Source organism: Canis lupus, chromosome 25 (assembly GCF_011100685.1).
Source record: "Canis lupus familiaris isolate Mischka breed German Shepherd chromosome 25, alternate assembly UU_Cfam_GSD_1.0, whole genome shotgun sequence".
NCBI classification, from domain to species: domain Eukaryota; kingdom Metazoa; phylum Chordata; class Mammalia; order Carnivora; family Canidae; genus Canis; species Canis lupus.
The window spans coordinates 51,496,454-51,505,196 of record NC_049246.1 but is presented as its reverse complement, the minus strand read 5'-3'; positions in this window follow the sequence as shown (position 1 = coordinate 51,505,196).

Below are 8,743 nucleotides of genomic sequence, written 5' to 3'. Positions count from 1 at the left end.
CGTCGGACTCCCAGCATGGAGCCTGCTTCTCCCTCCTCCTGTGTCTCTGCCTCTCTCTCTCTCTCTCTCTCTCTGTCTCTTTCTCTCTCTATGTATATCATAAATAAATAAATAAATAAATCATTCAAAAAAAAAAGAAAAAGAAAACGTATCAGGAATAAAAAAGAGGACATCAACAGATACTACAAACATTAAAAGGGTAATAAGGGGCATCTGACTGGCTCAGTCGGTGCAGCATGGGACTCTTGATCTTGGGGTTTGAGCCCCACACTGGGCATAGAGATTACTTAAAAATTAATGGGATCCCTGGGTGGCGCAGCGGTTTAGCGCCTGTCTTTGGCCCAGGGCACGATCCTGGAGACTTGGGATCGAATCCCACATCGGGCTCCCGGTGCATGGAGCCTGCTTCTCCCTCTGCCTGTGTCTCTGCCTCTCTCTCTCTCTCTCTCTCTCTGTGACTATCATAAATAAATAAATAAATAATTTTAAAAAAATTAAAATTCAAAGGGGCACCTGGGTGTCTCAGTTAAGCATCTGACTCTTGATCTCAGCCCAGGTCTTGATCTCAGATCTGTGAGTTCAAGCTCTGCATTGGACTCCATGCTGGGTGTGGAGGCTACATAAAATCAATTAGTTAATTAATTAAAAATTTCAAAGAGGATAATGAGAGTATAATATGAACAACTATGACAGTAAATGTGAAATTTAAATGAAACACAATTTACCAAAATTGACATTAGAAGAAATAGAATATCTGGGTAGTCCTATACCAATTAAGTAAAATTAATCCATAATTTAAAATCTTCCCACATGTGCTCGCTTCGGCAGCACATATACTAAAATCTTCCCACGGCGTGCGCACCCCACAGCCGTGTGCTGCGGGCCCGGCTCTGGGCCGGCGGCTCCTTCCGGGTCTGCGGCTCCTCCCGGGCGGCAGCTGCCCTGGAGCTGGCAGGGCGCGCTGCCGGCCGGGTTTCCTTAGGAGGCACGTGCAGAGCAAAGGCAGTCCTGGCTGCAGAGGCGGAAAGCATTACTTCTTGAAAGCGTATTTGCAAAGATTTTATTTTGAAAATCAAAATACGCAAGAGTGGGCAGTATGATGACCCCTCCATACCATGGTTAGTACACCATTAGGATTTCTTGGTTTTGAATCAATATTGTGCCTTTTAATAATCAAAAAATGCCCCTTTAAGGGACGCCCGGGGGCTCAGCAGTGGAGCGTCTGCCTTGGGCTCAGGTCATGACCCCAGGATCCTGGGATGGAGTCCCACGTCGGGCTCCCTGCAGGGAGCCTGCTTCTCCTTCTGCCTGTGTCTCTGCCTCTCTCTCTCTGTGTCTCTCATGAATAAATAAATAAAATCTTAAAAAAAAAAAAAAGGAAGATCACCAACCATACACAACAAACGTGCCCAGAGACTAAGAAGGGAGCAGATGTTCACCACTTTATTTTGCGAGGCCAACAAAGCACTGGAGGCCAAACCTACCAAGAACATGAATAGAATCTAGGAAAGCTGTTCAACCTCTGGCTGCCTTGGCTTCTCCGTCCGTAGATACAGAAAAGAGCAATACCTGCCTTCTACGGTTGAGGAGAGGACTGAACCGGTGAATCCATGTGAAAATGTGCTTGTCACCTAGTGGGGCTCAGGAACTGATAGCTGTTTAGGCAGAAAAGCTTCTAGGCCTGCAAAGTGTGAGTGTGCGTGTGAACGTACTCTTCAGCTCAGGAGCCAGAGCATCAGGACAGAGTCTGCCTCTGGCACGTCTTTCTTTCTTAGATTTTTTTATTTATTTATTTATTTATTTATTTATTTATTTATTTATTTACTTACTTACTTACCTACTTACTTACTTATTTACTTATTTTAGAGAGAAGGTAGGGGGAGGAGCAGAGGGAAAGGGACAAGCGGACTCTGCAGCAAGCCTGCCCTGGCGCTCACCCGCAGGGCTCAAGCCCACCACCAGAGATCATGACCTGAGCCAAAATGACAAGTTGGATGCTGGGACGCCTGGGTGGCTCGGCCTTTGAACCTTTGAGCACCTGCCTTCCGCTCAGGGAGTGACCCCGGGGTCCCAGCATCGAGTCCCACGTCGGGCTCCCTGCATGGAGCCTGCTTCTCCCTCTGCCTGTGTGTGTGTCTCTCTGTCTCTCTCTCGATCTCGTTCTCTCTCTCGCTCTCTCTCTGTCTCATAAATAAATAAAATCTTAAAAAAACAATAGCAGTCAATGCTTAGTGAACGGAGGCTCCCAGGCGCCCCGCCTCTGGCTCTGCTGCAGAGCACTCAGCTTGGGCTTCTCTGTACTTTACAGACGGAAGTAAGGGACTTGCCCAAGGCCTTGCTGTAGAACCAGGCACACACTGTGTACTTTGGAGCCTGACCCTGGGGTCCCTGTACTTCTGGCAAAGAAATTAAAAAAAAAAACCCAAAAAACAAAAAACAAAAAAACGATGTTTGCGGACAGGAGACGGGGCAGGGCGGGGCGGGGTGGGGGGGCTCCCTCCTGCTGCCTTCCCAGCATGTGGCCTCAGGCGACATCCTGCCCCACTCAGCCTCCTACACACAGCGGGACCCCGTCCGGCTGCCGCCTCTCCTGGGCCGTGTGGGTGGGTACAGAGCGGCTCTGGCCTGGCTCCAGGCCCGAAGCCAGGGGACTTCTCCCAGGACAGGTCAGACCAAAGCCACGTCTGAGAATGTTCAAAACCAACGAGGGCACAGGAGCTGGAAATGCCCACGTGTTTACCAGGAGAGGAGGTTATGCCAATCATGAGTGGTTCGAGCGCAGACCCGCATCCCGACCTTAGAAAGGCTGCGTCACGCTGGAAATAGCTGAGGTCTTCCAGTCCCTCGAGGCACGGAGGAAGCTGGCCTGTCCCTGGGGTGGGCCTGATGCCGCACAGAGACGCTGCTGAGCTCCTCTGTGTGCGGGCCGGGGGCGTGGTGCCCGTGGGCCAGAGACCCTGGACCCAGGGGTGGGGTGGGTCTCCCCGCCCTCCTTGTTCTCCTTTCAAAATGCCTCCTAACAGAACATGAAAGACTCCTAACTGTGGGAAACGAACTAGGGGTGGTGGAAGGGGAGGATGGCGGGGGGTGGGGGTGAATGGGTGACGGGCACTGAGGGGGGCACTTGACAGGATGAGCACTGGGTGTTATTCTGTATGTTGACAAATTGAACACCAATAAAAATAAATTTATTTAAAAATGCGTCCTAAGAGCTACTTCTGCCCCTTTGCTGCTGCCCCCCCATGCAGGCCAGCACCCCTCCTCCGGGTGGCCTCTCGGCTCCGCGCTGCGCGGGGGGACACCGTCCCTTTCCAGAACCAGCCGATTGCATTGCTGCCCAGCTCCCCAGCACCTGGCTTCACCCTCCTCAACCTCCCCGCTTCCTATGCCCCCTTCTGCCTCGCTCTCAAGGCTCCGCCACCCAGTCCTTGCAGGTCATCAATGCGCCCCACACACGTGCGTCTCAGGGCCACCGTGCCTTCCTCCCTGTCACCCTCGCAGCTGTGCTCACGCATCGTTCCACCAGAGATTCCCTCTCCTGCCTCCCGCCTTGCCCCCGGCCCCTGTGAAAGTCTTTTGCACACCCACATCCTCTGTGCAACCCGGGGCCCGACCGGCGTGGCCAAGGCTAGGGTGGGCCCGGAGTCCCCAAGAGTGTGACACAGCCTGCCACTCACACAGCAGGTCTGTCCTCGGGACAGTCCACGCGGCCACTGAGGCACACACCACGATCTAGCCTCACTTCGTGTGGGTTCCCCTGCACAGCTCACGCTTCCTCCCCGGGGTCTCAGGGCCCCGCCTCCCGGCCCCGCTCCTGCCTTGCTCAGGTGCTCCACTGCTCCTCCTGGACCCCGGGCACTGGGCCCAGACTGGGGCTGCTGGGACGGTGGCCCTCTCCCTTTCGGTGTGTTCGCTGGGTCATCCGTTTTTAGGGGTTCATGTCCAACCCCACGGCCTTCTAGCCCCTCTTCTCGTGAGGTTCAGGATGGGCCCCTGGCCTGGGGTCCTCGCCGTGGTGATGGGGTGCCCCCGAGATTCTCTGACAGAAGAGGAATTTATGTGCTGACCACCTGGAAGGCAGGCAGGAGCCTCCAGGAAAGACAGAGGAGGGGAAGGAGCCCCCCAGACCCCGGCCTCTCTGGGGGTCCTGCACAGGGCCCACCTCACCCTGTGAGGCTGCCGGGAACTGGAGCAGAAAGGACACAGGATCCCGACCAGAAATCCATGGCACCCTTGAACCCTGGAGCCATGTGAAGAGTCTGGAAGCAGAAGCTGTCAAGTGGACAAGTGGGCATCAACCTACGAGGCCTCGGCGTGGCCCGGGCACTGTCCCCAGGAGGGCCCTGGGAGGCGGGTGCGCGGTCGGCCGTGGGCACCCCCAGCGCCCCGGGAGCACGGTGGGCAGGTGGGTGCACGACCATGAGGGGCTGGGCAACCCTCACTGGCAGCCGAGGCCCCGCTGCAGCTGGCCGGTCCTGCAGCGCTCGGGGTGGCACCTGGGGCTCGGCTCACAGGGGCGGCCTGAAGCCCGGGGCTGAGGTCTGGGGGCACTGGGGGCCCCTCCCAGCCTGCGGCCTAAACACGCGGGGGCTCCACTCCACCTTCTGCTGTGGCATTTAGGATCCATTTTTGTGGATGTTAGGAAGAAAGATGGTGATTTTCTTTTTTTCTTCTCTAAACTGGGTTGCCAGTTTGTCCAGCACAGTCTGGTGCTTTTCCAGGACTTTTAAACTCCACGCTGAGTCCAAGTCCATAAGGCCTCCACGCAGGCCTGCCTGGGGTCCTCCTCCTTCAGGGGGGCGGCCAGGATGGGCCCGGGGGCGTACCTGTCCCCAAGAGCCGGTGTCGTATGGAAGTGATGCATCTGCCACACCGTACGCCTAAACCTAATATTACACCGTGTGTTAACTAAAATTTAAATTGCTTTTTAAAGATTTTATTTATTTATTCATGAGAGACACAGAGAGAGGCAGAGACACAGGCAGAGCAAGAAGCAGGCTCCCTGCGGGGAGCCCGATGTGGGACTCGATCCCAGGACCCCGGGGTTATGCCCCGAGCTGAAGGTCCCCCGAGGCATTCCCCCTAACTAGAACTTAAATTTAAATAAAACCGAAACATTAAAAAAATTAATTAGGCCTTTTTAATTTTGTAAATTTTCTTTATAGATTTTATTTTTATTTTATTTTATTTTATTTTATTTTATTTTATTTTTTTCTTTATAGATTTTAGCATAGAAGTCTTCCAGATCTTTGGTTAGTTTACCCTTCACATTTTTATGTTTAAGGTAAAAAATGCTGTTTTTTTCTCTATGTGGAGTTTTTCTTTTCATATTTTGATGAATATTTATGGATGCAGAATTGACTTTTTTTTTTACACCAAGTGAAGTGGATAGCACACTTACGAACTCAATAATTAACTTACTAAATAAACAGTCTGTAAATTCTGCTGGACCTTTTATGGGCATAATGATGCCATCCACCGGGACTGGCAATCTTCTTTCCCCCTTTCCAACACTCTATTCATTGGCGCACTCCTCTTCCTCTGTGGCTTTCTTGCACTGAGTAGGATCCCCTTGTAATGCTCAGCAGAAGTGGTGGTTTGGGGCCGTGTTTCTTATCCCTCATCTCTTTTCATCTTAAGATGAAAGCAATTTCTTTTCCCCTGCGTGTGTGATGACTTACAATGTTTAGCTTTTCCGATGTTAACATCAACTTACATTCCCATAATAAAAATAACTTATTCGAAGCTCCTGGGTGGCTCGTCGGATAAGCATCTGCTCAGGTCATGATCCCAGGGTCCTGCTCCTGTTCTCTCTCTCTCTCTCAAATAAATAAATAAATAAATAAATAAATAAATAAATAAATAAATAAATAAATAAAGTCTTTTAAAAATTTTATTCACAACATATTAAATAAAATTGGATCCAATTGCAACAAAAAATTCCTCCTATTTCTAATTATATTTCTAATTCTGCGACGCTTGCCACAGTGCATTCCACATTTTGGGGGCATTGATTGTGCACTTTAATTATGTACGTCCGTGGGCAGCCCAGGTGGCTCAGTGGTTTAATGCCACCTTCAGCCCAGGGTATGATCCTGGAGACCTGGGATCGAGACCCACATCGGGCTCCCTGCATGGAGCCTGCTTCTCCCTCTGCCTGTGTCTCTGCCTCTCTCTCTCTGTGTATCTCTTGTGAATAAATAGATTAAATCTTAAAAAAAAAAAAGCACTTCCGTGATTTAAAGAGTTGAGCAGCCCTACGAGGTCAGATGAAGGGCAGCCGCCCAGGGCCTCCCCAGAAGCACCATTTCGGTCCTGGGTGAGCCCGGCGGGGGGCTGCCGTGCAGGCTGAGACCCCGCACCCGCCTCCCGGCTGCTCGGCCCTTCTGCTCCAGTGTCCTGGCCCTTCCTTCCCCTGGACCGCTCCCTCCTGCCTCCATCCCCGATCCGGTCACAGCCCTGACCGTGGCCCATCCGCCCAGGGGGTTCACCCCCGATGGGGCCTAGGCTGCCTCCACCCTCCGAGTGCCGAGTGCTAGGTCGGCAGACACCGTGCGGCCCGTCACCATCACGGGTCACTGTCCCAGCTGTGTCAGCGGCTGTCCTCCCCTGGAGGCCTCCCTCTCGTCATCTTGTCTCTGTGCGTGGGGCTCACCCTGAGTGCAGGTGGTGCCAATGGCCTGGGGCCTGTGCCAGCTTCCGGGGTGCCTCCCCCTCCCCCCACTGGTCCATACTGGTATTTGGCTCTGGTTTCTGGGAGAGTTCCTTACTTTTTTTTTTTTACTTATTTTTTAAAAATTTTTATTTATTCATGAGAGACACAGACAGAGAGAGAGAGAGAGAGGCAGAGACACAGGCAGAGGGAGAAGCAGGCTCCATGCCGGGAGCCTGACGTGGGACTCAATCCCAGGACCCGGGGTCACACCCTGGGCCGACGGCAGGCGCTCCACCGCTGAGCCCCCGGGCACCCCAAATACGTGTTGTTTTAAGCCGTTCAGTGTGCGGCACCTTGTTTGGGCAGCCACGGGAAAGGCGTGAGCTCGGCACCCAAGGGTGCCGAGCTCACCTGTGTGTAGGCTCCGTCAGAGGCTGCTCGGGGAGTGCGGGGCCAGTTGGGGAGCTGACCTCCCCCCACCCCAGGGGGGATCATAGTCGAAGACTAACAGCTCGGCATCCTCAGAGGCCGGAAAGTATTGAAAACAAGTACAAGGATTTGCACGAGAGATTCATAATCCGGCTCCCAGGCCACGCTGCGGAACGTTCCGTACATTTCTCTCCGGCCTCAGGGGAGGACAGGGAAGGAGAGAGGCGCAGAGGGTGGAGTGGGGGCGGTCGCGAGAGCAGAGTGTAGACATTCTCCTGCGCTCCCTCTCCCCGAGTCGGGGCGCGTGTCACCCGCCGCAGCTGGACGACTCTGCCTCTGCCCAGGTTCCCGGGCTTCCGGGGCTACGAACTGCTACTACCGCTGGGTGTGTGCGGTGCTTGCGCTTGTACCTCTAGTGAGCAAAATCGCACCCACTGTCCTTAGCGCTCACGCTTGGAAGCGGTTGCTGGCTCAGCAGCGGGGGTGGGGGGGCATGGGGGACACCGCTGTCCCCACGGAACCCAACTACCAGGGCCTGGACACAAAACAGGGCCAGGGCTCTGAGCTCGTCAGTGCGCACCGGGCAGAGCGGGCATTTGGTCTGGAGCCCGATGCCGCCTCGTCTCTGTCCGGGGGGCCGCCGGGAAGCCGCTCGGGGGGCGGAGGCCGGGCCCCTTGGGAAGCTCCTGAAGGCGCCAGCCTCACCAAACTGGGGTTGAGTGTTTCCCCAACTTACATTCAGTCTTAGAAGGTGGAGACGTAGCGTCTGTGGGGCCACAGAGGACCTGACCCAGGCCTGGCCTCGAGGGCACCTCCAGGGGATCCCCCCGAGGCTGCAGGGGTGGGGGGCGGCCGGGACCCCCGCAGCCCAGGTGGGACGGGAGCGGGCGCCAGCTGCCCCAGCTGTGCTCCGGGCAGGACGGGGACCTGGGCTCCGGGGTCCTTCTCCTGCCGCGCACTGTTTCTTTCTCCTACCTTCTCAGCACCTCCTGAGGCCCGAGGCCCACCTTCCTCCTGCCTATGTTGTTTTGAAGCAACCCTCGTTGTTCTGAGGTTTCAAAGTCATGGCAGCAGCCACAGGCCAGCTGTTTTTCTGAGTACAGAGTGAGACCTGGTCACTGAAGTACACTTGGAAGACCAGAAAAGCAAATAAAAATAAAATTGAAGATCCACGTCGCCGTGTATGGTCCCCAAAGTCCTCTCAGGTCAAAACACTCTGCACACGCGTACAAAATTGGGATGTGGTTCTACAACCTGGTCTTTCACTCACTGGCAAGCCTCCCTCCCTTCAGGGAAGGCCTGTGCCGGTCCCCGCCTGCCCCCCCCCCCCCCCCGCAGACAGCTGCCTGGGGAAGTCCCGTCCTCCTCAGTTGCTGGCCTGGCTTGGGAGCGGGCTGCCTCAGCTCGAGCTGGACCCTGAGGCCTCCCTGGGGTTGCACACAGGCTCCCTCTGCTCAGGAGACAGGCCTGGCGCCCCACTGAGCCTCCCAGTCCTGGGGACCCCCGGGGACAATTAGAGCGCAGCTGGGGTTTTAGTCACAACCCGCAGAGGGCCCCGGTCTCCCCAGGATGGAGGAGACGCTGAGGCCCAGGAGGGCCGTGCCTGTCCTGCACAAAGCTAGAGTGGAGAGCGGGATCGAAGGTCAGGGACCTTAGGCA